The 25456-nt window shown below is 39.8% G+C and overlaps 1 protein-coding gene and 1 pseudogene across 4 annotated transcripts in view; one reads left to right on the top strand and one right to left on the bottom strand.

Moving 5' to 3' along the window:
• CNNM2 (cyclin and CBS domain divalent metal cation transport mediator 2) overlaps window positions 1-25456 on the bottom strand; it is a 187695-nt gene that overhangs the window by 108446 nt on the left and 53793 nt on the right. The gene's annotated exons all lie outside the window — the stretch shown is intronic.
• Window positions 2569-2966, top strand: LOC129637068 (ubiquitin-40S ribosomal protein S27a-like; annotated as a pseudogene).

The following is a 25456-nucleotide window of genomic DNA, read 5'->3' as shown; positions in this document are numbered from 1 at the left end:
CTTAGTTCAGGATGGCATGTGTACTTCATTTTACCTTTCTGTCTCTCAACCGCTCACATATATAGGGGCTCTGACCCTCTCACATATATGCAATTTTCATATGTAACAAATACTTTTCTTCCAATTGTATTGATATATACTTGACATACATCAGTACTGCATAAGTTTAAGATTTATAGTATTATAATTTGACATCATGAAATGATCACAAGACATCCATGAGATGAATGTTTACTAATCTTGTGATAATTAGTAAACATCCATCATCTCATATAGATACAGAAAGTTTTTCCTTGTGATGAAAATTCTTGGTAGCAAATCCTAACAACTTTCATATGTAACACAGTATTAACTGTCACATCCATAGGACTTTTTTTAATTGAAGGATAATTACTTTACAGAATTTTGCTGTTTTCTGTCAAACCTCAACATGAATCAGCCATAGGTATACATATAGCCCCTCCCTTTTGAGCCTCCCTCCCCATCCCACCCCTCTAGGTTGATACAGAGCCCCTGTTTGAGTTTCCTGAACCATACAGCAAATTCCCATTGGCTATCTAGTTTACATATGGTAATGTAAGTTTCCATGTTACTCTTTCCATACATCTCACCCTCTCCTCCCCTCTCTCCACGTCCATAAGTTCATTCTCTATGTCTGTTTCTCCACTGCTGCTGCCCTGTAAATAAATTCTTCAGTACCATTTTTCTAGATTCCGTATATATGCGTTAGAATATGTATTTATCTTTGACTTACTTCACTCTGTTTAATAGGTTCTAGGTTCATTCACCTCATTAGAACTGACTCAAAGGCATTCCTTTTTATGGCTGAGTACTGTTCCATTGTGAAATATGTACCACAACTTCTTTATCCATTCATCTGTCAATGGACATCTAGGTTGCTTCCATGTTCCAGCTATTATAAATAATAGTCCTGCAATGAACAATGGGATACATGTCTCTTTCCCATGTATCTAGCTATTATGAATAATAGTCCTGCAATGAACAATGGGATACATGTGTCTCTTTCAATTTTGGTTTTCTCAGGGTATATGCCTAGGAGTGGGATTGCTGGGTCATATGGTAGTTTTATTCCTCGTTTTTTTAAGGAATCTCCATATCATCTTCCATAGTAGCTGTATCCATTTACATTCCCACCAACAGTGCAAGAGCATTCCCTTTTCTCCACACCCTCTCCAGCATTTATTGTTTGTATACCTTTAGATGATGGCCATTCTGACCGGTGTAAGGTGCCATCTCATTGTAGTTTTGATTTGCATTTCTCTAATAATGAGTGATGTTGAGCATCTTTTAATGTGCTTGTTAGCCATCTATATGCCTTTTTTGGAGAAATGTCTTCTTTAGGTCTTCTCCCCACTTTTTGATTGAGTTGTTTTTCTGGTATTGAGTTGTCTGAGCTGCTTGTATATTTTGGAAATTAATCCTTTGTCAGTTATCTCATTTGCTATTTTCTCCCATTCTGAGGGTTGTCTTTTCACCTTGCTTATAGTTTCCTTTGCTGTGCAAAAAGGTTTTAAGTTTAATCGGGTTCCTTAGGACTTTTTTTTCTGATAACTGGAAGTTTCTACTTTTTCATTGCCTTCATCCAATTCCTCTTCCTTCTCCCCTCCACCTCCAGTAACCACAAATCTGATCTGTGGTTTATTCTTGAAATATAGTTAACCTATTATTAAATGTTAGTTCCTATTACACAACAGTGATTTGATAATTCTAGACATTTCAAAAGGATTACTACAATAAGTCATTATGACCTATCACCATACAAAGATACTAATTATTGATTATATCCCATATTGTACATTTCATGACTGTGACTCATTTATTTTGCAACTGGAAGTTTGTACCTGTTAATATCCCTTACCTATTTCTCTCCCCTCCATATCCTCAACCCATCGGGCAATCCAAAATTAAATTTTAGTTTTTCAAACATGGAAATTTACATTATCATGTGTAAAATAGATAGCCAGTGGGAATTTGCTGCACAACTCAAGGAACTCAAACTGGGGCTCCATAACAACCTAGAGGCGTGGGAAGGAAGGTGGGAGGGGGGTTCAAGAGGGAGGGGATACATATACATATGTATGCCTATGACTGATTCATGTTGATGTTTAGAAGAAACCAAGACAATTCTGTAAAACAATTATCCTTTAATTTTAAAAATAAATTTTAAAAGTTTTAGTTTCTTCTGTTGATCTGACTCGTGTCAATTTAATTCCTAGACTAGCCAGAAGAACCTAAAAGGGTAGAGGGCGAGTTCTTCCTTTCTGACAGGTCTCAGTCTTAGAGATCTCTTCTCACTCTCCAACTATAAGGAAAACTCTCCGTTTGGTTGGAGGATGGGGTAAAAGAAACAATATAGTACATTTCTGCAAAGATCTTTAAAAGTCCACCCCCTCAAACAACCAATCAAGGCACTGCACATTAAGGAAGGGATGAAGACACTCCTCTCACACTTCACAATTCAAAAAGTGGACAGGTCAGAAAGAGGATCGAGGTTACACTAAATCCACCATCCACTGAGGAACAGCAGCCAAGATGCAGGTTACCGTGATGACCATCACTCTGGAGGTTGAACCCCCGGATACAACAGAAAATGTAAAGACCAGGATCCAGGATAAGGAATTTCCTTCTGATCAAAGACTTCTCTTTGCTGGCAAGCAACTGGAAGACGGACTCTGACTTCAACATTCAAAGGAGGCCACTCTTCATCTTGTGTGGTGGTGCTAAGAGAGAATCTTACACCACTCCGAAAAGAATGAGGGAAAGAAGGTTAAGCTGGCTGTCCCAAAATACCGTAAGGTAGATGAGACTGGTAAAATCAGCCACCTTCCGAGGGAGTGCCCTTCAGATGAATGTGGGTGCTGGCTTTTATGGCCAGTCACTTTGACAGATGCTATTGTGGCCTATGTGGTCTGATCTGCTGTTTCAAGAAACCAGAAAACAAGTAATTTTACACTGGTTAACAAAAGGCATGAACTAACAGACTGAAAAAAAAGATTACACAAAGGAAACCCAGTATGCAGGGTTGGTGAGGAGTGTTCTAGATTAGGAATTGGGCTTGTTCTCTCCTCACTGCTATCACCGGCCTTATGCCCTGTCCACCTGAAACCCCAGGGGACTGGAAATGTAAGGGACTGCAGTGACATGGGGGATGTCCCTGGTGATCCAGTGGTTAAGACTCTGTGCTTTCACTGCAGGGGACAGAGGTTCGATCCCTGGTTTGGGGAACTAGGATCCAGCATGCTGTGCAGCATGACCACAAATCAAATTTTTTTTAAAAAAAGACACTCTTCCTACCATACTAATTACCTTCAAAGAACCAGGAGCCCTAGAGTTTAACAAATGAGTGAAGAGGACATTTTTAAAAACCCAAAGTACATTTAAATGTTTCATCTTCTTACTGTAGTTAGACATCACTCACTTCAACTAGGAACTCACACAAAACAAGTGTTTTTTCTTCCTGGCACAACAGGCCAGCCTCAATTTAAAAAAATAATTTGCTGAAGCAGCCTCAGGGGAAAAGGCAAGGAAAAAAGACCACAGCTACGTTTTTAGATAAGACAGAACTTACTCACTGAAGGAAGAGTACTTTTCTTCAGGAGTTTTTCAAGATGACCAAAAAAATAATGAACAGTTCCCCGGTTCCTCCGAACATGTTGCCTGAGCTTCAGCGACGGGGGTTTGCTTGTCTGAATGGACAGAAGTGATTCAGGGAGAGGACTTTAAAAATACTTCTGTTTACCTAATGGAACTCAGTGTTCGGAACGCTCGTCTCTCTGCTTTCCTGGTTTACTCACCACAAACAGGAGCCGAGATCACTTGCTCAGGAAGAAGGGGAGCAAGACACTGCCACATACCAGTACTCTTTTATTTTTCCTTTTCACCCAGGCACATGTATTTGGCAATGCTCTTTGCAAACATATAAAGCATTATAAAACTACATAAGGTGAATAACCACCATCAATGAATTCACCAATCCTAATAATGAATGGCCTGTCTTCCTTGACAAAAAATTTCTGCACCAAAATTCAGAAACTCAAATCTAGTTTCCATCACATAACACCCGTGTTTAAGGACTTAGAGGGGGAGATTCTTACCATTTATCTGAAAAATACATCTTGTAGGTGACTATTTTCAAGCCTCTGGTCCTTCTCAGTCATACTCATACCCCATACCCATCATTGTTTAGCGTTGTCTTCAGCTCTGTTTCAGTCACACTTCCATCATACTCACCTTGCTCAGCCCCATCCAAGCACCCATGCTGAAGCCTCCACCATGACCCCCGGAGGACCCCACTCTTGTCTATGACTTAGCGCATGTCAGGCACTGAGATATTGGGATCCCCTTCCTCAAGGGAGGGGCTCTTCTTTCCCCCTCACATCGGGCGTAGGCGGCCTCAATTCATGTTGCAGAATAGTGAATAAATGTTGTCTTCCCACCTCTGAGACACTGATTCATACCCACTACTCTTTTCCCAGACTCGGACCAGCTTCTCTGTTGGAGTGGCTCCACACCAATCCTTCTGTTACCACCACCACAAAACAGATACTCACTGAGCCTCTGTCAAAGCCAGGCGCTGCTGTCCAGCTGGAATAAAGCAATGAACCAAACATAAAACACCCTGCCTACATGGAGCATGCATTCTAATAGGGGAGAAGTGATGCCCTGGACAGCTCACATTCAATTAGAACTTCAGTATAATTCAGTTGTTTTGATTCTATATTGAGTCAAGTGACTGCCTGTGGTCTATCTACCAAGACTCCTGTGGTAGATATTCTGCGAAGACAGGTACCCCCAACTCCTAAACCTGCAGACACAGGAGTACTCCTCCCATTAAGAGGCAGAGTCTGTTTCCTCTCTACCTGAACTTGAGCTGCCCTGTGACTCAATCAACAGAATTCTCAGAAGTGACGGCTGTGTCATCTCTGGGTCTAAGAAACCCGACAGTTTCCACCGTCCAGGAAACCAGACACCACGTGAAGAAGCTCAGCCTATCCTGCTGGAGAGAAGGCCATGCAGACAGAAGGGTCCAAGGAGAAGGATGTGGCACCCAGGGTGACAACCAGGACAAAGGCCACACGTGAGTGAGGCCACCTCCTACCTTCCAGCCACCAGGTAAATGCAGCCCCTTGAGTGAACCCAGCAAACTTCACTGGAGCAGAGACCACCACCTATGATGAATTTCTGAACTACAGCATTGCAATCAGTAAAGTGGTGGTGGTTGTAAGCCACTAAATTTGGGAGTGCTTGTTAGGCAGCAATAGATAAGGGAGATCCTGCCTTCACGAGACAGAGTTCTTAGCCAGAGTCAGGGTGGTATCTTCTACGTGTTTCTAGACCTTCATTATATAAACCATTACAGTTAGGCAAAAAGGAAATACCCAGCCAAGATCTGACAAGTGACTATTTTTTTGTTTTTTAAAACAGCTTTATTGGGTTAGAAATTACATACCCTAAAGTTCATCCACATGAAGCGTACAGTTTAAGGGCTTCAAGTAACCATCACAGAATCTGGCTTTAAAATCTTTTCATCGCCCCCCAAAAAGAAACCCCACAATCGCTAGCAGTCACTCCCTATTTTCCACCAACCCCCAGCTCAGTCCTAGGCAACCACTGATCTACATTCTGTCTCCATGGATTTACGTATTCTAGACATTCTGTATAAATGGGATCATACATTATATGGTCTTTTATGACTGCCTTCTTTTGCTTAGCATGATTTTTTTTTTAATTGGGGTATAGTTGCTCTAATGATGAGTGAATATTATAAAACTAAAAGGGGGAGAGGATTCTGGAGGAGTCGCCAAAGTATAACACACCAGAATCTGTCTTCCCACTTAGCCAACTGCACTGGTGGAATCTATTTAACTATTTTGGAACCTTGAATGCTTACACCTTCCAGGGGAAGGTAAGATGATAAACTGTGATGAACTGCAGTCAATTTTGGCTCTTAGCACAGTAGGAGCCACCCGTTCATCATTCCCAGACCCTTGGCAGACAGCTGCACATGTGTTCCTGGAACCACTGCCCACAGCCTGTGGGAGCTAGGGTGGGCATGAAGGACCTTGTGCTCCAAACACCAGGGGTCCCTGCTGTGACTGCCAATAACTGCTTCTGATCACAGAGGTGAGCAGCCACTGCGCCTCCCCCACCCTGTTGCAGTTCCCTTCCCTTCTACCCGAGAAGACTTCCAGGGGATTTGAAAGGCCAGGTCCCTTCTCCCCCTTCGTTCTTCACTTTTTTCCCCTTTGGAGCCAGACATTAAAGACTAGGACATTTAAAAACAACTGCATATATGAAAAAAATTAGAAAGTGACTATGTGTGCCCTGAGAAAGGCTCAGAAAAGACCTGGGAAGACCTTTGGTTCCCATCTCAGGCTGATCCTCAGCAAAGGGACTGTGTACAACAATTAAAATAAAAAACAAACAATAAGAAAAACAAGCAAGCCCTAGGGAAAGGGGGAATCTGATTTCCAGAGTTACCACATTATTATATTCAAGAGTCCATTAAAATAAATCATAAGGCATGCAAAGGAACAGCAAAGTATGGCTCACTCGGGAAAAAAAAAAATCAATAGATGCTGTCCCTAAAAAAGGCATAATGGCTAATACACTAGACAAAGACTTCAAAGGAAATGTCTTAAAGATGCCCAAAAGACTAAAGGAAGATATGGAAAAAGCCAAGAAAACAAAGTGTGAATGAAAGGAAATATCAATAAAATGACAGAACCAAAAGGAAGTTCTGGATGGAGCTCAAAAGTATATAGCTGAAATGAAAAGTTCCTTAGAAGGATTCAAAAGCAGATTTCAGTAGACAGAAGACTCAGCGAACTTGAAGATAAGATAATGGAAATTACTGAGTCTAAAGAAAAGAAAAAAGATGGAAGAAAAGCCAACAGAAGGGAACTGTGGGACACCATTAAGAAGATCAACATAAGTATAGAGGAAGTCACAGAGGGAAAAGAGAGAAAAGGGAAGAGAAAATACTTGAAGAAATAATGGCTGAAAACGTCCCAGATTTAATGAAATACAGGCTACAAACATCCAAGGAGCTCTGTAAACTCCAAATAAGAACATAAAGAAACCCACACCAAGACACATTATAATCGAACTTTCAAAAGACAAGAGAGTCTTGAAACCACAAGACAGAAGTGACCCATCACATAAAGGGATCCTCAATAAGATTACCAGACTCCTTGCCAGAAAGTTCAGAAATAACGGCGGTCAATGGGCTGATACTGCAAAGTGAAGAAAACAAATTATCAAATGAGAACCCTGTTTCTGGCAAAACTGTCCTTAAGAGTGAGGGAGAAAGCAAGACTTCGCCAAACAATAGTTGAGAAAGTATGTGACCACCAGACCTGCCCTGCAAGAAATGCTCAAGTAGTCCTACAGGGTGAAATGAAAGGACACCAGACAGTGTTTTGAAGCCTATAGAGAAATACAAATCTCAATAAAGCTGAGTGTATCCGCAATTACAGAAGCCTAGCATTATTGTAACAGTGGTTTGTAACTACATTCTTCTACATGATTTAAGAGACTAAAACATTCAAAGAAAAAAAAACAGTACAAAAGCTAGTATTACTGTAACTTGGGTTTCTCACTCCAAATCTTATTTTCTATATAATTTTAGATCAGTGCATTTTTAAGGAATTATATGTTCATTTTAGAGTGTATTATGTATAAAGACGTTAGTTTTGTGACATCAACAACCAAAGTGGGTGGGAACAAAGCTGTAAAGATTCACATTACTAAAATCAGAAATGAAAATAGGGACAGAAGCACTGGTTCTACAAATATAAAAGGGATAGACGTGAACAACTGGATGCCAACAAATATCTAGATGAAATGGACAAATCCCTAGAACCACAAAAGCTACAAAGATTAAATTATGAAGAACTAAAAAATCTGGTTATTCCTATAGCCAATAAGGAGACTGAATCAATAATCAAAAATCTCCAAAGAAAAGCCTTGGACCTGATGGCTTGGCTGATGAATTCTACTAAACATTTAAAGAACTAACTCCAAAAGTTCTCAAACTATTCTAAAAGACTGAATAGGAGGGGATATTTTCAGACTCACTCAGAGGCCAGCATTACTTTGATACCAAAGCTGGACTAAGGACACGGTAAGAAAACTGCAGACCAATATTCCTTATGAACACTGATGCCAAAACCTTCAACAAAATGCAACAAACTGAAGTCAGCAGCATATTAAAACGATTATATACCATGAACAAGTAGGACTTATTCCTGAAATGTAAGGATAGTTCGACAGACCAAAAAGGTAGTACACCACATCAACAGAATGAAGGAAGAATATCCACATGATCATCTCAATTGAGCAGAAAAAGAATTTGACAGACATTCAACACCCTTTCATGATAAGAACATTCAAACTACAAACAGAAGGAAACTACTTCAACATAATAAAAGCTGTATGTGAAAACCCACGGAGATCATCATCTTCAATGGTTCAAGGCTGAAAGCATTTCCTCTAATATCAGGACCAAGGCAAGGATACCCACTTTCAGCATTTCTGCTCAACACAGTATTTGAAGTTCACTCAGAGCAATTAGGCTAGAAAAAGAAAGGCATCCAAATTGGAAAAGAAGTAAAATTCTCTTTGCAGATGATATGATCTTATATGTAGAAAATCCTAAAGATTCCAGACATACCAAAAAACTATTAAAACAAATTCATTAAAGTGGCAAAATACAAAAGCCAACACAGAAAAAAATTCAGTTTCATTTCTCTGTATATAACAATAAACAATTTAAAAAGGAAATTACGAAAACAATCCTGTTCACAGAAACAATTCTATTCACAATAGTATCAAAAAGAATAAAATACTTAGGAGTCAGCCAATAGAAAGATTTGTACAATGATAATTACAAATATTGATAAAAAGAAATTAAGGCCATAAATAGAAACATCCCAAGATCATTAATTGGAAATCTTAACACTACTAAGATGTCCATACTACCCAAAGCGACTATAGATTCAATGCAATCCCTACCAAAATCCCAATCATGATTTTTGCAGAAATAGGAAAAACAAAACAAAAAACCCATCCTAAAATTCATATGGAATCTCAAAATGACCCCAAGTAGCCAAAACAATCTTGAAAAAGAATAAAACTGGAAGACATACCTCCTGAATTCAAAATTTACCACAAAGTTACAATAATCAAACAAGTGTGGCATTCGTAAACAGACATATACACAATGCAATCTACTAGAGGGCCCGGAAATAAAATCCTTGCATATATGGACAAATAATTTTTAATAAGGGTGCCAAACCTTCAGTGGGGAAAGGATATTCTTTTCAACAAATATTTCTGGGAAAAATGGATATCCACATGCATGAGAATGAAGCTGTATCTTTATCTAACACCATATACAAAAATTAACTCAAAAAATGGATCAAGGACCTAAATATGAGCCCTAAAAGTATAAAACTCTTAGAAGAAAATATAGGACAAAAGCCTCCCAACAGTGGACTGGGCAATGATTTCTTAGATATGATACCAATGGCATAGTAAACAAAAGGAGAAAAATAGACAAATAGGTTGCTGGGAAAATTTTAAATGTTGTACATCAAAAGATACTATAAGAGTAAAACAGCAACACACAGTATGGGAGAAAATATTTACAAATTATTTATCTAATAAAGGAATAATATCCAGCATATATAACTCCTAAAACTCAAACAATAAAACAACCCATTTAAAAATGGGCAAAGGACTTGAATAGGCATTTCTCTATATGAATGGCCATGAAATACACAAAAAGATGTTCAACACTGCTAGTCGTTCAGGAAAAGCAAATTGAAAGTACCATGAGATGCCACCTCACACCCAGTGGGATGGCTATTGAAAAACGAGAAAATAAATATAGACAAGGATGTGGAGAAAGTAAAATTGTTCAGGTGCTATATAAAACTGCTGGTAGTCCCTCCAAAAATTAGCAGTAGAATTGCGATATGATCCAGCAATTCCACTTCCAGGTCTGTACTAAAAAGAAAAACCCAGAGGAGGGTGTGGGGGAGCTGGCTGCATTCCCATATTCATAGCAGTGTTATTCACAATAACCAAAACAAAGAAGCAAGCCAGTGTCCACGGACTGAAAACTAGATAAAGAAAATGTGGTATATATACATAATGGAATATCCTAAAAAGGAAGGAAATTCTGCAATACGCTGCAATAATCTTGAGGACATTCTGCTAATTAAGCCTTTTTGTATTTGCCAAAAATACCAAAAGGCAACTAGTGTCTGATTCCACTTACATGAAGTACTTCAGGTAGTCAAAAAATCATGAGGAAAGAAGGTAGAACGGTGGTTACCAGGGGATGTGGGTAGGGGGGAAATGAGAGTTACTGTTTAGTGGGTATAGAGTTGCAGTTTTATAAGATGAAAAGGATTATGGAGATAGAAAGGGGTCATGATTATACAACAATGTGAATATATTTAATACCACAGAACTGTGTGTTTAAAGATGGCTAATATGGCAAATTTTATTCTGTTTTAAAACAAAAAAAAAATTAACTTAAATTGGATATCTATAAGCATGGAAGTGGAGAAGGCAATGGCACCCCACTCCAGTACTCTTGCCTGGAAAATCCCATGGATGGAGGAGCCTGGTAGGCTGCAGTCCATGGGGTCGCAAAGAGTCGGACATGACTGAGCGACTTCACTTTCCCTTTTCACTTTAATGCATTGGAGGAGGAAATGGCAACCCACTCCAGTGTTCTTGCCTGGAGAATCCCAGGGACAGGGGAGCCTGGTGGGCTGCCGTCTATGGGGTCGCACAGAGTCAGACACGACTGAAGCGACTTAGCAGCAGCAGCAGCAAGCATGGAAGAGACCTAGAGCATTTTATTTTTTGGACAGAGGACTCAAATCATTTTTTACTGTGTATTCTGTTAAATGTTGACCATGTCTCCTCTATATTTTTATTAATTATACACAAATATTACTAAATTAATGCATTATGTACATTAAGAAATACCTTCAATAATAAGCTTAAGTGTTTATATATTTATGTTTGAATAAACATGCAAGTCCTACTGCAATCTGTTGGTTAGCTATGCATGCAACTCACCTTGGGGACAACTGCTTCAGGGTAAACCAGTTTCTATGTTATTCTCTTATTTCTTCTTCCAACTCTCTCCCCTTGGCCTTTGTCCTCTAAACTATTTCAGTTTTCTTCCTCTCAATGTTTTCCTTTAGCAGTTCCACTTCCTGCTTTCACCTTTTAAATACTGACTTTGGTATCTGGCCTTCTGCTCTTTCAAGTACACCCTCCCTTGGCAAATTCACCTTACTAACAAATCGCCGGAAGGTTTGTCAACTTGTCTGCTCTCTGACTTAGTCTGCAACCTGAACATTACACCTGAGTCAAAAATCTCACCACTAGTGTATCATCTAGCCCACCTCACCCACACTGCCCAACAAAACTCTCCAATTTGCTTATCTACCTTCTGCTGAATCACCCAATGTAACTATACATCTGGAGCCAACTCAAAACGCTTTCTAACAGCTCTACTTATTAGAAATTCTGCTGGAATTAGGCTAAAACTGACTTCCTTGTAACTTTCACACTGGGTCCAGTTTGGGCTTCTGAGGTCTCACAAAATACCATCACTGCATGCATGCATGCTTAGCCACTCAGTTGTGTCTTTGCGACCCTGTGGGCCAAAGCCCACCAGGCTCCTCTGTCCATGGGATTTTTCAGACAAGAATACTGGGATGGGTGGTTATTTCCTCCTCCAGGGGATCGTCCCGACTCAGGGATCGAATCCGCGTCTTCTGTGTCTTTAGCACTGCAGGCAGATTTTTTTTACCCACTGAGCCAACGGGGACTACCCACGCTCAAAGTGAAGTGAAGTCACTCAGTCGTGTCTGACTCTTTGTGACCCCATAGACTGTAGCCTACCAGGCTCCTCTGTCCATGGGATTTTCCAGGCAATAGTACTGGAGTGGATTGCCATTTCCTTCTCCAGGGGATCTTCCCAACCTAAGGCTTGAACCTGGGTCTCCCGCATTGCAGACAGACGCTTTACCATCTGAGCTACCCACACTCAAATCTAAAGCAAATGCACCATTTTTGTCATCTTTAGGTTTCAGTGGCAAGACATGAGGACCTTTTCCAAGTAAAACAGGGCAGCTGGAACCTCACAGCTAATCTGTGTCCTATAAACCAAAACAGGCAGTGAACGCTTTAGGTGAGTGAATCAGGACAAGCGCAGAATAACGTCCAGGACTCAGATCCAGTTCAGCGGGCATAAGAAACTATGGGTCTCCAAGCTGACGGATGATACAAAGTCTGAGGCCTCTCATCAGTTGGTTCAGTTCAGTTCAGCCGCTCAGTCGTGTCCAACTCTTTGTGACCCCATGAATCGCAGCATGCCAGGCCTCCCAGTCCATCACCAACTCCTGGAGTTCACTCAAACTCACATCCATCGAGTCAGTGATGCCATCCACCCATCTCATCCTCTGTCGTCCCCTTCTCCTCCTGCCCACAATCCCTCCCAGCATCACAGTCTTTTCCAATGAGTCAACTCTTCGCGTGAGGTGGCCAAAGTACTGGAGTTTCAGCTTCAGCATCATTCCCTCCAAAGAAATCCCAGGGCTGATCTCCTTGCAGTCCAAGGGACTCTCAAGCGTCTTCTCCAACACCACAGTTCAAAGGCATCAATTCTTTGGCGCTCAGCCTTCTTCACAGTCCAACTCTCACATCCATACATGACCACTGGAAAAACCATAGCCTTGACTAGACGGACCTTTGTTGGCAAAGTCATGTCTCTGCTTTTCAATATGCTATCTAGGTTGGTCATAACTTTCCATGCTTATTCTCTGCTTAGAGAACCAGGCAAGTCCTCCATGCTCCCAATTCTGCTTTTACGACTGTCCCTTGACAACATGTTGTGAACTGATTACACTGTAGCTTAAAAAGCTTTTTCATCAATCTGATCTAGTAATTTAAAACCAAAACAAAGACACTATTGTGGAATAAGCCATTAAGTGCTTACTTAACACTAGGTGCTTCTGGGTACTGATGACTTGGTCATGACGTTGGAGGAATTGATGACTAGAAGGAATATGACTAAGAGTAGTCAGTGAGAATACGAGGAAGAATGTGAAGTGGTACCGAGTGGCACATTAGCCAAGAATATACCCAGAGAATACCAAAGAGAACACACACGAGACTGGTCTTCCGGCCTGTCTTGTGTCATTCACACAGAAGCAAGGGACCAGAAAGACTTCAGATATCTAACTCTGATGATGAGAACTGGGAGGAAAAATAACTTGTGTGTTCTTCATAATGTTTTAAGAAGAATTGACTGTATCAGACAAACTATGTAAATACAGAAGAGGAGTCCTAACTAAGTTAAACATGAGGGTGAGAAGAGGAAAATCATATAGAAAGAAAAAAAAAAAAACTATTAAAATTCTTCTGAGGGAAAAAAAAGACAAAACAATTGGAGCAATTCAGAATTCTCAAGGTCTGCCAAGATTTCCTACACAAAGCAAGAATTTTGTCCACTTGCTGTAGAAAATAAAGATCTTTCTCTTTTACATTCTTCGTGTTAGAAAATGTTAGCAAAATTCAGTCTTTCAGTCCTTAACAGTGACTAAAATGTAGTCACACAATTACATTTAAGTTATATTGTGGACTTGAACTGTCAAAGAAAGAGAGAATATTTCGTGAACTTTTTATACATACTTCTTTAAAACCACTAATAACATCAATTTTTTTTTCCTGTAAAAATTTTGAACACAGATTTGAAACCACTGCTATAGCTTAAAATACTGGAATTCCCTTAATGGTTACCGGAACTATGATAATAGAAATTATTTTTACTAGTGTTTCTCTGAATTCTATTCATTTATAACACTTTCTATAGTCATGCTACTCTTCAGCTTTCTTAAATTGGTCCATTTAGCCTTGGCTGTCCCACTAATTATATAAGCTTTTTGAATCCTGACTTGATTTTTGGGGGCTCCAAAATCACTGCAGATGGTGACTGCAGCCATGAAATTAAAAGATGCTTACTCCTTGGAAGGAAAGTTATGACCCACCTAGACAGAATATTAAAAATCAGAGACATTGCTTTGCCAACAAAGGTCCATCTGCTCAAAGCTAAGGTTTTTCCAGTAGTCACGTATGGATGTGAGAGTTGGACTATAAAGAAAGCTGAGCACGGAAGAATTGATGCTTTTGAACTGTGGTGTTGGAGAAGACTCTTGAGAGTCCTTTCGACAGCAAGGAGATCAAACCAGTCTATCCTAAAGGAGATCAGTCCTGAGTATTCATTGGAATGACTGATGTTGAAGCTGAAACTCCAATACTTTGGCCACCTGATGCGAAGAGCTGACTCATTTGAGAAGACCCTGATGCTGGGGAAGATTGAAAGCAGGAGGAGAAGGGGACGACAGAGGATGAGATGGTTGGATGGCATCACCGATTCAATGGACATGAGTTTGCGTAAACTCAGGGAATTGGTGATGGACAGGGAGGCCTGGCGTGCTGCAGTCCATGGGGTCGCCAAGAGTCGGACACCACTGAGCAACTGAACTGAATCTCTAAAATCTCTTGTCTTCATTCTTTACCTATAATGTACATTTGTTTATTTACTCATTCAACAAATACTTACTGAACAACTACTGCCAGTCAACAGCATTCTCATAAAACTTACAACCCAAGTGCTATACAAAATGGAAAGGTTAGACTGAGATGTTATTGTCCCTTTAAGATCTAAAATTTCATTATATAAAAGATCACCTACATTTACCATTTTAATTGATCAAAAAAGCAGAAGACAAAAACTTGGCATTAATAAGAAATAGAAATATTTAGACCACACCCAAGCAAGGTCTGCTTCAATCCTGGGTACAAATTTCTAGCTCTATCACAAGTTCCTGTCTAAACAAAGTCAATGTCTGTGTTGATCAAACGATGGGTCACAAATAAATGAATCTTTGCAAATTATGAAAAAGTTGGGAAATGATTAAATAGTACATTGTAAATTGGATATTTAAACCTACATAAGCTCATGTTTGAGGAACGGTTTTTTTACAGTTAGTTTCTGAGTTCATTTAGAGAAGATCTTCTATAACTTAGGTTAGTTTAAGGTTAATTTTTTATACATTCAAAAGTTCACACTACGGTAGAAGTTTACAGAATACAGTACCAATCACAGAAGTGTACTGCAACTCAGTCGCTGAGTTTAAACACATGTTCTTCAAACACTCATCTGAAATATCAAAGTACTGTCATCTAATTCAGAATAATAAACATTCATATATACCAGTAGAAACACTCTTGTTTCCAGCTGTTTACAAGTCCCAGAGTCGTAACTAACACACTGTTGAAAACAATTCCTTGTAATCTAAAGGCCCTAAAGACACAATACACTACTAATCAAAGCTTCACAGCCTTGATTACTCAGGGGAGTGCAGCGGCCCATCGAAAAGCCCAGAGAGAAGCGAGCTTATCTTTCCCACAAACTGGCAATTTTTTCCTCTCTTTTCTGCCAAATTCTTGAAGAAGGGACACACTGCACATACAAAGATTCAATAAAAAGAATCCTAATATTTCCTGTTCCTGAGATGTAACCAGACTCATTTAGCTAACATGTATTATATACTTCACTATGGCAGGCTCTAGGCTAACCCTCTGAAAGACATGGCCCCTGTCTTCCAGGAAAGTTAAGTTCTAGAGGGATAGAGCAGTATGAACAAATAACTAGTGTGATAAATACTGTGAAAGAAGAGTAACAATGTTAAAAGACTTAGAGGAGAATTTTACCTAATATAAGAAGGGAAAGAACACCACGTCTTGAGAAAGTAACATTTAATCAGGTTATCTGAAGGACGCTGCTTATCTTAAATTTTTTCTCTGCATATTTGCACAGATATTTATTTTTGGTCAAATAAGTTACACATTTAAAAACATCCCATTTTGGAACTATAGTCAGCTGGTGTATTTAAAATACAAGAAAGGCACATAAGCTTACCTGGTTGCCTTCTGCCATCACCAGGTAAATATCACACCTTGGCTAGACTGCCTGTCCCCAGGGAGGATGAGACTCCTGAAACAGAGCTAGGTCACACCAATTGTGCCAGCCAAAACCAGCAGATAGCCAAACTCCCGAAGTCAGCAGAGCCCCCAAACCAACCACCCTAGAAATGTTTTGAACAAATACTTCTTGTGAGCAACTGACGTTTCTCAGTCATCTGCCATGCAGCATTACTATGGCAACAGATAACTTATACACAAGATCTTTAAAAATTACTATTCCTGTATCTTTTCTCTGGAAACTACTGAAGGATATGTCCTCCCAAGAGAAATGAGTAAACCAGGAAAGACTCTGATTTGGGATCCAGAAGTGAAGGATTTAAACATAGGAAAAAAGATAATTTTTAGGTTAATTTGTGAAGGGAAGATTCAGAGCAACAGGCTGCTACAGTTCTATAGTTATTGTTGGCAATTCTAGGACAAATGTTTCCAAAACAACCTAAAGAACTAATATATCACCCAGTGTGTGTGAGAATCCTGGCAAGGAGTATGAGGATACGAAGTTAGTTATGTGAAGAAGAACAAGCAAACAAAAAAATGAGAATTATGGAAAATTCCAGGAGAAAAAAAACTAAGATGTGATCATAAGATATAACCTGACTCATATAGAAAAACTTTCATGTTTACAATAATGTATACACTAAACATCTGACATGAGAAGCTAGAGAACAATTCCCCAAGAAAGTGACATTTGTGAAGACAACTGAAAGCATATTTTAACAACTTAAAAACATTTTTAAATTTTGGACAATTATACTGGGAGGATAGGGGGAAAGGGTGTGTGTGCTGCAGGGAGAAAGAAGTTTAAGAAAAGTAGATCTGTATCTTCCAGTGTAGAAAGCCCTCAAATAAGATCTAAAACTGAAATATAAAAGTGATTTAACCATAGATATTTTTTAAATATCAAATTTAATGCGTAAGAAACAGCTAGAAAGTAGTCAAATCCAGGGAGTTGGGAGGAGACAGAAGGCTGCTATTTTTGAATCATAAGCCCAGTGTCTTTTGAAGCTATTATTTTAATAAAAATTAAAATTTTCACCAATTTTTAACCTCATTTGCCTTACTTCCATTCTCCCCAAATTTCTATTTCTAGACACCTTATGTCTATTACAACTAGAACTATTTCCTGAATTCATTTATTCATTCAACTATTTACTGGGAAGCTACTAATGTCCACTGTTTCTGATAAGCAATTAACAAAAAACTAAGTCTAGTGGGGACACACAAAATATTTTAGATATATTAAACACACAGATAGGCCAAGAATTAAGTGGTAAGAAGAAAAGTAATGCAAAATACACAAATGGATGTGTGCATGCTCAGTCACGTCCGACTCTCTGCAACCCTATGTACTGCAGCTCCCCAGGCTCCTGTCCATAAAATTTTTCCAGCATTTATATATGTTGGTGGCATTTAAGCAGACATCTGGAGTTAATAAGGGAGTAGTCCATGCAGATATGTGGCAAAAGAATGGAGGAGGTGGGAAAGCAGCTAATGCAAAGGCCCTAAGATGTACATGCGCTTAGCGTGTTCAAAGACAAGTTGGAAAACCAGCTATTTAGGGCCTTATGTGCATTGTAAGTACTTTTGCTATTACTCTGCATGAGCTAATGAACCATGGGTCTTCAAATGAGTTACAGCAATAGGAGTTAACTTTTACTCTTTAAAAGATCACTTGCTGGTGTACAATCACTTGCCAAAAAAAAAAAAAAAAAAACTGGCTATATATGTTAAGGCTTATAGATAGATAGATAGATAGATAGATACACACTATACGTTAAGGCTGAGGCAATATACACTAACACTGGACTTTCTAGGTGGCATGGCAAAGAATCTGCCTGCAATGCAGGAGACCCCGGTTCAATCCCTGGGTCGGGAAGATCCCCTGAAAAAGGAAATGGTAACCCACTCCAGTCTTCTTGCCTGGGAAATCCCATGGACAGAAGAGCCTGGTGGGCTACAGTCCGTGGGGTCACAAAGAGTCAGACATGACTGAGCACACACACCATGAGGCTAGTACATACTGAATCAAAAATCTCACTTCTAGGTATATCCCCATCATAAATTTATACATAAATGTATACATGTATTTCTCAAAAGCCAGGTACTAGAACATTCATAGCAGCATGATTCATAACAGCCAAACACTGGGAACTATCTGAAAGTCCATCAACAGTAGAACAGATCAATAAATTGTGGTGTGTATGTGTTAGTCGCTTAGTCGTGTCTGACTCTTTGCAAGCCCATGGACTGTAACCCACCAGGCTCCTCTCTGTCCATGGGATTCTCCAGGCAAGAATACGGGAGTGGGTTGCCATTTCCTTCTCCAGGGGATCTTCCTAACCCAGGGATCAAACCTGGGTCTCCCGCACTGCAGGCAGATTCTTTACTGCCTGCACCACCAAGAAAGCTCTAATAAATTGTGGTATATTAACACAAAGGGGACGACAGAAGATGAGATGGTTGGATGGCATCACCAACTCGATGGACATGCGTTTGAGCAAGCTCCGGGAATTGGTGATGGACAGGGAAGCCCGGCATGCTGCAGTCCATGGGGTTGCCAAGAGTCGGACACAACTGAGCGACTGAACTGAACACAACTGAATAGTTCCCAGCAATGAGAAGAAACCAAATTTCACGCACCATTGTGGATGGATCTCACACACATAATGTTGCATAAAAGACAGACTCAACTTACACATTGTATGATTCCATTTACATGAAGTTTAACAACAGACTAGACTAACCTGTGCTCTTAGACAGTGGTCATCCTTGGGGGATCAGTGTCTGCAGGTGGATGTGAGGAGTAGCTAGTCACATGCCGATTTCAGCTCTGGGTGCGGCATACATAGATGTGATCAAGTTGTGAAAATTCACCACAAACCCATAATATGTGCAATTTTCTGTATGTAAATGTAAGGTTCTTTTTAAAAGATGAATCTGCTGGGTGGAAAATGGATTCGAAGGAGGCAAAACACCACGGAGAGCAGTTAGGAAGCTGGTGTAATTCTTCAAAATAAGACCATGGTGGCTCAAGCAGGAGAGGCAGAGACTGTGCTGAATGGCCACATCCTGGAATATTTTGAAGCTAAAGTAAGCGTGATTTCCTAATAGACTACACCAAATAGTAAAAGCAACAAGGATAACATGAAGTGATTTTGTTGTTTTGTTTTGTTTTTTTGCCTGGACAACTAGAAAACAGAAGTGCCTTAGCTGAAGTGGAAAAGACTATAGAAAATGCAGATTTGGAGAGCATGGGGGGAAAAATGTCTAGTTTTGAGAACCTTATGTTTGTGAGGGGTCCAAATAGAGCTGTTAACACCTGTAGTTGGATGCATAAATCCGGAGTGCAAGAAAATCTGGATTGCAAAATAAATCTGGGAGCCGAGAGCAAAAGCACAGCTTTAAAACCAAGGGACTGCCTACCTGTGCCAAGTGATCAAGGTTAATATCAACACTCATAAAGTCATGTACCCCTGACACGAGACGACGAGAGAGACACTTTGCGGCCCTCTCCTCAAACCCTTAACTCCCGACAAATCCTTCTACAAAATACCTGACTAGTACTCCTTAAAACTGTCAAGATCCTCAGAAACAAGCAAAGTGTGGGACACTGAGAACTGGGGATTCTATTAGCATTGCTCCTCCTGTTTTCTCACTTCTTCCATATCACCTTCACGCTGCCCTTGCTTCCACTCTGTTGCTCCCTCTAGGGCAGCACCGTCCAACAGAAGTTTATGTGATAATGAAAAGAAGCGTTCTATACCTTGGCTGACTCATACAGTAGCCCCGAGGCACATTTAGCTACTGAGCATTCGCAATGTGTCTATAGTGCCTGAGGCACTGAGTTTTTAGTTTTATGTCATTTTAATTTAAATTTAAATAGGCACGCGTGGCTACCAGTTACTATTTGGACAGCACAGCTCTGAGTTCACGACCTCTTATTTGATCCTTTCTTTTCTTGACCTTTTATAAACCCTGATACTTCTCCATACTTGATTATCCTGGCCATAGTCAATCCTTAAAGAACATCTGAAGTCAGATTTCACTTGGCCTTTGCTCCTATCTTTCTATACCTACACAGTACACCTGGAAAAGGACAGAAGCCTCCTGGGCCAAACAAGCTCCCTCCCTAATCTGCCTGTTAAGTTAGGCCTCAAAGATCACTAAGAGATTGATGCCTGTGAATTCAAGGAAAGACTTCTCAAATGTGAATTTTTTTAAAAAATAAAAAAAAGACTCCAAGTGTTAATGATAAACTAGATATAAAAAAAAAACTCTTAGAGACTCACAGACTTAGAAAACAAACTCATGGTTGCCGGAGGGAAGGGACAGTTAAGGACTTTGGGAAGGTCATGTACACACTGCTATATTTAAAATGTATAACCAACAAAAACCTATTGTATAGCACATGGAACTCTGCTCAGTGTCACGTGTCAGCCTGGATGGGAGGAGAGTCTGGGGGAGAATGGATACACGTATATCTATGGTTGAGTCCCTTCACTGTTCACTTGAAACTATCACATTGTTAATTGGCTATACCCCAATACAAAACATTTATGGTGTAAAAAAATAAAACTTTAATAAAATTTTAATAAATAAAACCAAAAATAAAAAACTTTTACAAATAGAAAATAATAATAATACTCAGATTAATGATATCAACTCAGTGAGTTAAGGAATACTCTCCTGCTAAAACTAAACCACGATTCACAATGTATGGTACCAGCTTACACAGCACATACTCTCGCCACTTTCCTCTAGTGTAAAATCCTCATTTGTACAGTGTGTCTTTACAGCTATTAGGCAGGAAGACAATTCTATTAAGACCTTTTCTCATGAATATACAATAATTATGGCAGCACAATCTGGTATGGGGGCTTCCCTGGTGGCTCAGCAGTAAAGAATATGCCCACCAACGCAGGAGAAGCAAGTTTGATCCCCAGGTCAGGAAGATCCACTGGAGAAGGAAATGGCAATCCACTCCAGTATTCTTGCCTAGGAAATCCCATGGACAGAGGAGCCTGGTGGGCTACAGTCCATGGGGTCACAAAGAGGACACGATTCAGCGACTAAAGAACATAATCTGGTATAGATTCAAAATGAAGTGCCCGAGCTCAGCGATAATCTCATTATCCAGAAGATCCAGACTTTATTTATGCTAGTTTTGAAAGATAATTGAAATAAAGGCAATTTTTAAAAATTTTATGGAGAACAAGGATTCGGAGAGTAAATTCCCAAAGAACTGTAGCTTGAGAAACAAACTATCCCCAGCTGAAAATGCCAACAGCCATGAGAGAGTAACTAATAAGAGCTTGTTACAGTTTAGCTATCAGATGCTTTTCTCGCTGCAGTCAGATGAGAACAGCTCTTCAGAAAATTACTTCCACAGAGGTCAAAGTTCTTTTGTTTTTTTAACATTTTCATCTTTTCACTTAGTTCAATCACTAAGTCATGTCCAACTCTGTGAGACCCCAAATGACTGCAATGCACCAGGTCTCTCTATCCTTTATTTACTCTCTCTCAGAGTTTACTCAAACTCACGTCCATTGAGTCAGTGATGCCATCCAACCATCTCATCCTCTGTCGTCCCCTTCTCCTCCTGCCTTCAATCTTTCCCAGCATCAGCACCTTTCTCCAACGAGTCAGTTCTTCACATTATTGGAGCTTTAGCATCAGTCCCTCCAATGAATATTCAGGGTGGATTTCCTTTAGGATTAATCTCTCCTTAATATTTTTATTAGGAAGAGATTAATACAATGAGCCTCCCTGTACCCAATACCCAGCATGACCAATAACCAGCCTGCAAAAGTTGTTTTAATAAGACAAGTGCATGATGAAGACATCAGCAACATCTCAGAGAAATGCCAAGACAAGTAAGTAGTACAATGAAAGAGAAGGCAAGTGAAGTGAAAGTCGCTCGGTCATGTCCGACTTTTGCAACCCCATGGAGTATACAGTCCATGGAATTCTCCAGGCCAGAATACTGGAGTGGGTAGCCTTTCCCTTCTCCAGGGGATCTTTCCAACCCAGGTCACCTGCATTGCAGGCGGATTCTTTACCAGCTGAGCCACAAGGGAAGCCAGAGAAGGTAAAGGGGCTCCTATTTATTCAGTCAACAAACATTTATAAAACCCTTACCATGCATCCAACCAACCCTGAAAGCCCAGACACAAAACTGGTCCCTGTCTTCTTGATGCATATAGTCTAGGGGCTTGGAAAACCACCAGCCAATAACAAAGCAGTGTAAAAGATGTTATAACAGGCTAAGTAAAGTGCCAGGCGGGTGCCTAACCCAGAATTAGAGGCTGGGGGAGGCTACAGCGTGAAGGATGAGTAGGAATTTGCTGAGGGCAGAGAAGTCGGCATCACTCTTGACTACATTCTTCTTTAACTAGTCATAAGATTCCATGCACTGTGTCTTCTCTTTTTAAATCCACCATCCCCTCATATAAGAAGCGAATCGCCAGTCCAGGTTCAATGCAGGATACAGGAAGCTTGGGGCTGGTGCACTGGGATGACCCAGAGGGATGGTATGGGGAGGGAGGTGGGAGGGCACCCGTGATGGATGCATGTTGATGTATGGCAAAACCAATACAATATTGTAAAGTAAAAAATAGTAATAATAATAATAAATTTTTTTAAATAAAATAAAATAAATCCACCACCCTTCCAAAAAGTTTGTGAACTTGAAAGAAAATTAGCATAAGGAGGTATGTTTTAGACTATTTGAGGCTCAGACTGCTGTAAGTTCTCTATCTCAGCTTCTAATCCCTTCAGTCAGCTCAATGAGCTCAGACTCACCAAATGTTCCTTTCATTAACCATCCAAATCTCTCTCTCCTTAAGCATGTCGAGGTTTCCTCAACAGAAAGGACCCAGTAAGGTGCTTTCATGAGAAGGGAGCAGAATTTCACTTCAGACTGGAAGTGGCTCTTTACCATGAGGACACCTCCTCCTTCTCCCCCTATGTTAAGAACATATTTCAAACTGCTGACTTCATTGTAACTGTGATTCCCAAAGCTGTGGTCAATTTCAGAGGGAACAATTACAGTCCATTGAAACTTTCAATTTTAACTGGCTATGGTTCTATTATTCTGTAACTCTAAACTGCTGCTTCACATTTATTAGAAGATCATATACCCAAGAATCTTACAACTGGAAGGAGTCCTTAGAGATCAGTTAGTGCCAAGGTTTGCACACTGTTCCAGAGAAGTGCTTCACAGGCCCTGCCAACACAGACATTCAAATTTTAACATGAAGAGTACACTCCTTCAGTTTTATATAGCTCCCCACTTGACTCTTCAGTGCACATATATTTGCAGGTTCTTATAACTGTGTCAGTGATGAGAAAAGGCTATATCTGTTTTAAAAAGATTCCAGCTCACACAGTTCACCTAGGGAAACCTGCTCAGGTAGGTCCACTATCTATTACTGACACTGAACTGAGCAGAGCAGCAAAGAAGGCTGCAGTCCATCTGCTGGTTCATGCTCTCTAAAGGCATTACTATTGCTTGCAAAATAATCAAACTTGATAACATTATATCAAGAAGTCTACTAAAATTTGAGTGTGATCAACTTTGGATGTTTATTGCCTTTTCAATTTACAATAAGGATATGGGAGCAGCTGCTAACAATTCAACTTAAAATTCCCCTAAAACATGGCTGCCAAATGTTTGGTCAACCAATGCCCTCACGCCTCTAGGAAGAGCAAATTTATCTTCTACTCAATCATTAGACAGCTTTCACTGCAAATTATTCCTTAAACTGAACAATGTCTTTCTTCCCATAGCTTCCATCCACTGGCCTTAGTTCTGTTCCCTGGAAATACAAGGTACAAACCCTCTTCCTTTACAATATTTGACTGTGGCCTCCTTCCCCAGGCCCCAGGTTCTCTCACCTCCAAACCAAATATTATTTCAATCATTCTTCCATATGTGGCTTTCCAGTCCCTTCATCACCTTGTCTACCACTTTTGAACATGTTCAAGAATAGACCTGGATTCCATGGTTGTATTTTATTCTGTTCTAGAGTGGATACAACCATCCTCTCCCCCAAATCTAGATTTCTAGATTTTTAATTCCTTTTTAAAGAAAGCATCTGAGACTGGCTTTTTTGTTGCCACATCTCCCAGACTCACACTCAGCTGCTGACCATTGCCCCAAAGTGCCTCTATCATCCACATATTCCTCTACATCTTCCAGTGCTTACTTATGCAGTTGGTTTCATGGACCAAAAATAGTTAAACTCCATCTGTATTCAACCCTCCATCATCTTAGTTTGACAAAAATACAATTCCAGTTTGGACATGTACACATCCTCGGATCTTAGATCTGTTTGTGTTTTCTCTCCCTCTTCATTCAAAGTAAAGGCCTGACTGGATGATCTAGCTTCAGGCTTATACATACTAACCTAAACATCCCTTCCAATCCCTCCATTTCAAGCCAAAAAATCATTTCAAACACAGTTTCACCTGGAATTCAGAGAAACCTGGCAGGCTACAGTCCATGGGGTCACACAGAGTTGGGCACGACTGAAGCAACTTAGCATGCAAGAAATAAGCTTTGCCAAATAAACTACAACGTGCTATTATCCCAATTTCATAAATGTTAAAATGTGAAAAAAAAAATGTACCTTTACAATCAATGAGATATAGCCTACAGTTTTGAGTTTGTTTTAGCACACAATTGGCTCAAGATCAAGAAATTTAATTATTTTCAGGATACAGTATACAACAGTTTTTCTTTTTATCAAGTACATGAAGTCTCTCCTTACTAATTCTCCAGACCTGTCACAGGGATTCAGTGGATGGATGCAGGTGAAAATAACCTGCATCAGCTTCAACCAGCACCACTCCATTTTAAGAAAAGACATCTACTTTACATATTGGGATTTATAACCAGGGTTTGACATCACAAAGGAGAGCTTCTTCCTCTCCCTTCAAAATAAAAAAAAAAAACACAGAACTGGACCCCAAAACTGATCTACTAAGAAAAAACATCTTAGCAGGAAATCACAGCATATGTACTAGAAAAACTCACCTAAGTTATTCTGATGCTTCTCTAATTAGGAAACATTAAAAGATAACTACACTTAAAATACTCATGCACAGAAACTCTTTCTAAGCTTAACTCCAAACTTAAAAGCAATGACTGCTTGGCAAATTTGACACAAAAAATATAAAACTTGTGTAAGGAAAAACTGCACCATAAAGAAAAATAAGTTGTGAGAAAATACTTGCAGATGCCAAAATATATAAAGACTTCTTCCTATTAATTAGAAGATAAACCCAAAAGAAAAATAAGCAAAGCAACTGGCAATTCAAAGTACAAGTGGGTAATAATTACAAGAAAAAA

The sequence above is a fragment of the Bubalus kerabau genome, chromosome 22 (genome assembly GCF_029407905.1).
Source record: "Bubalus kerabau isolate K-KA32 ecotype Philippines breed swamp buffalo chromosome 22, PCC_UOA_SB_1v2, whole genome shotgun sequence".
NCBI lineage: Eukaryota > Metazoa > Chordata > Mammalia > Artiodactyla > Bovidae > Bubalus > Bubalus kerabau.
This window is presented reverse-complemented; position numbering and strand designations above follow the sequence as displayed.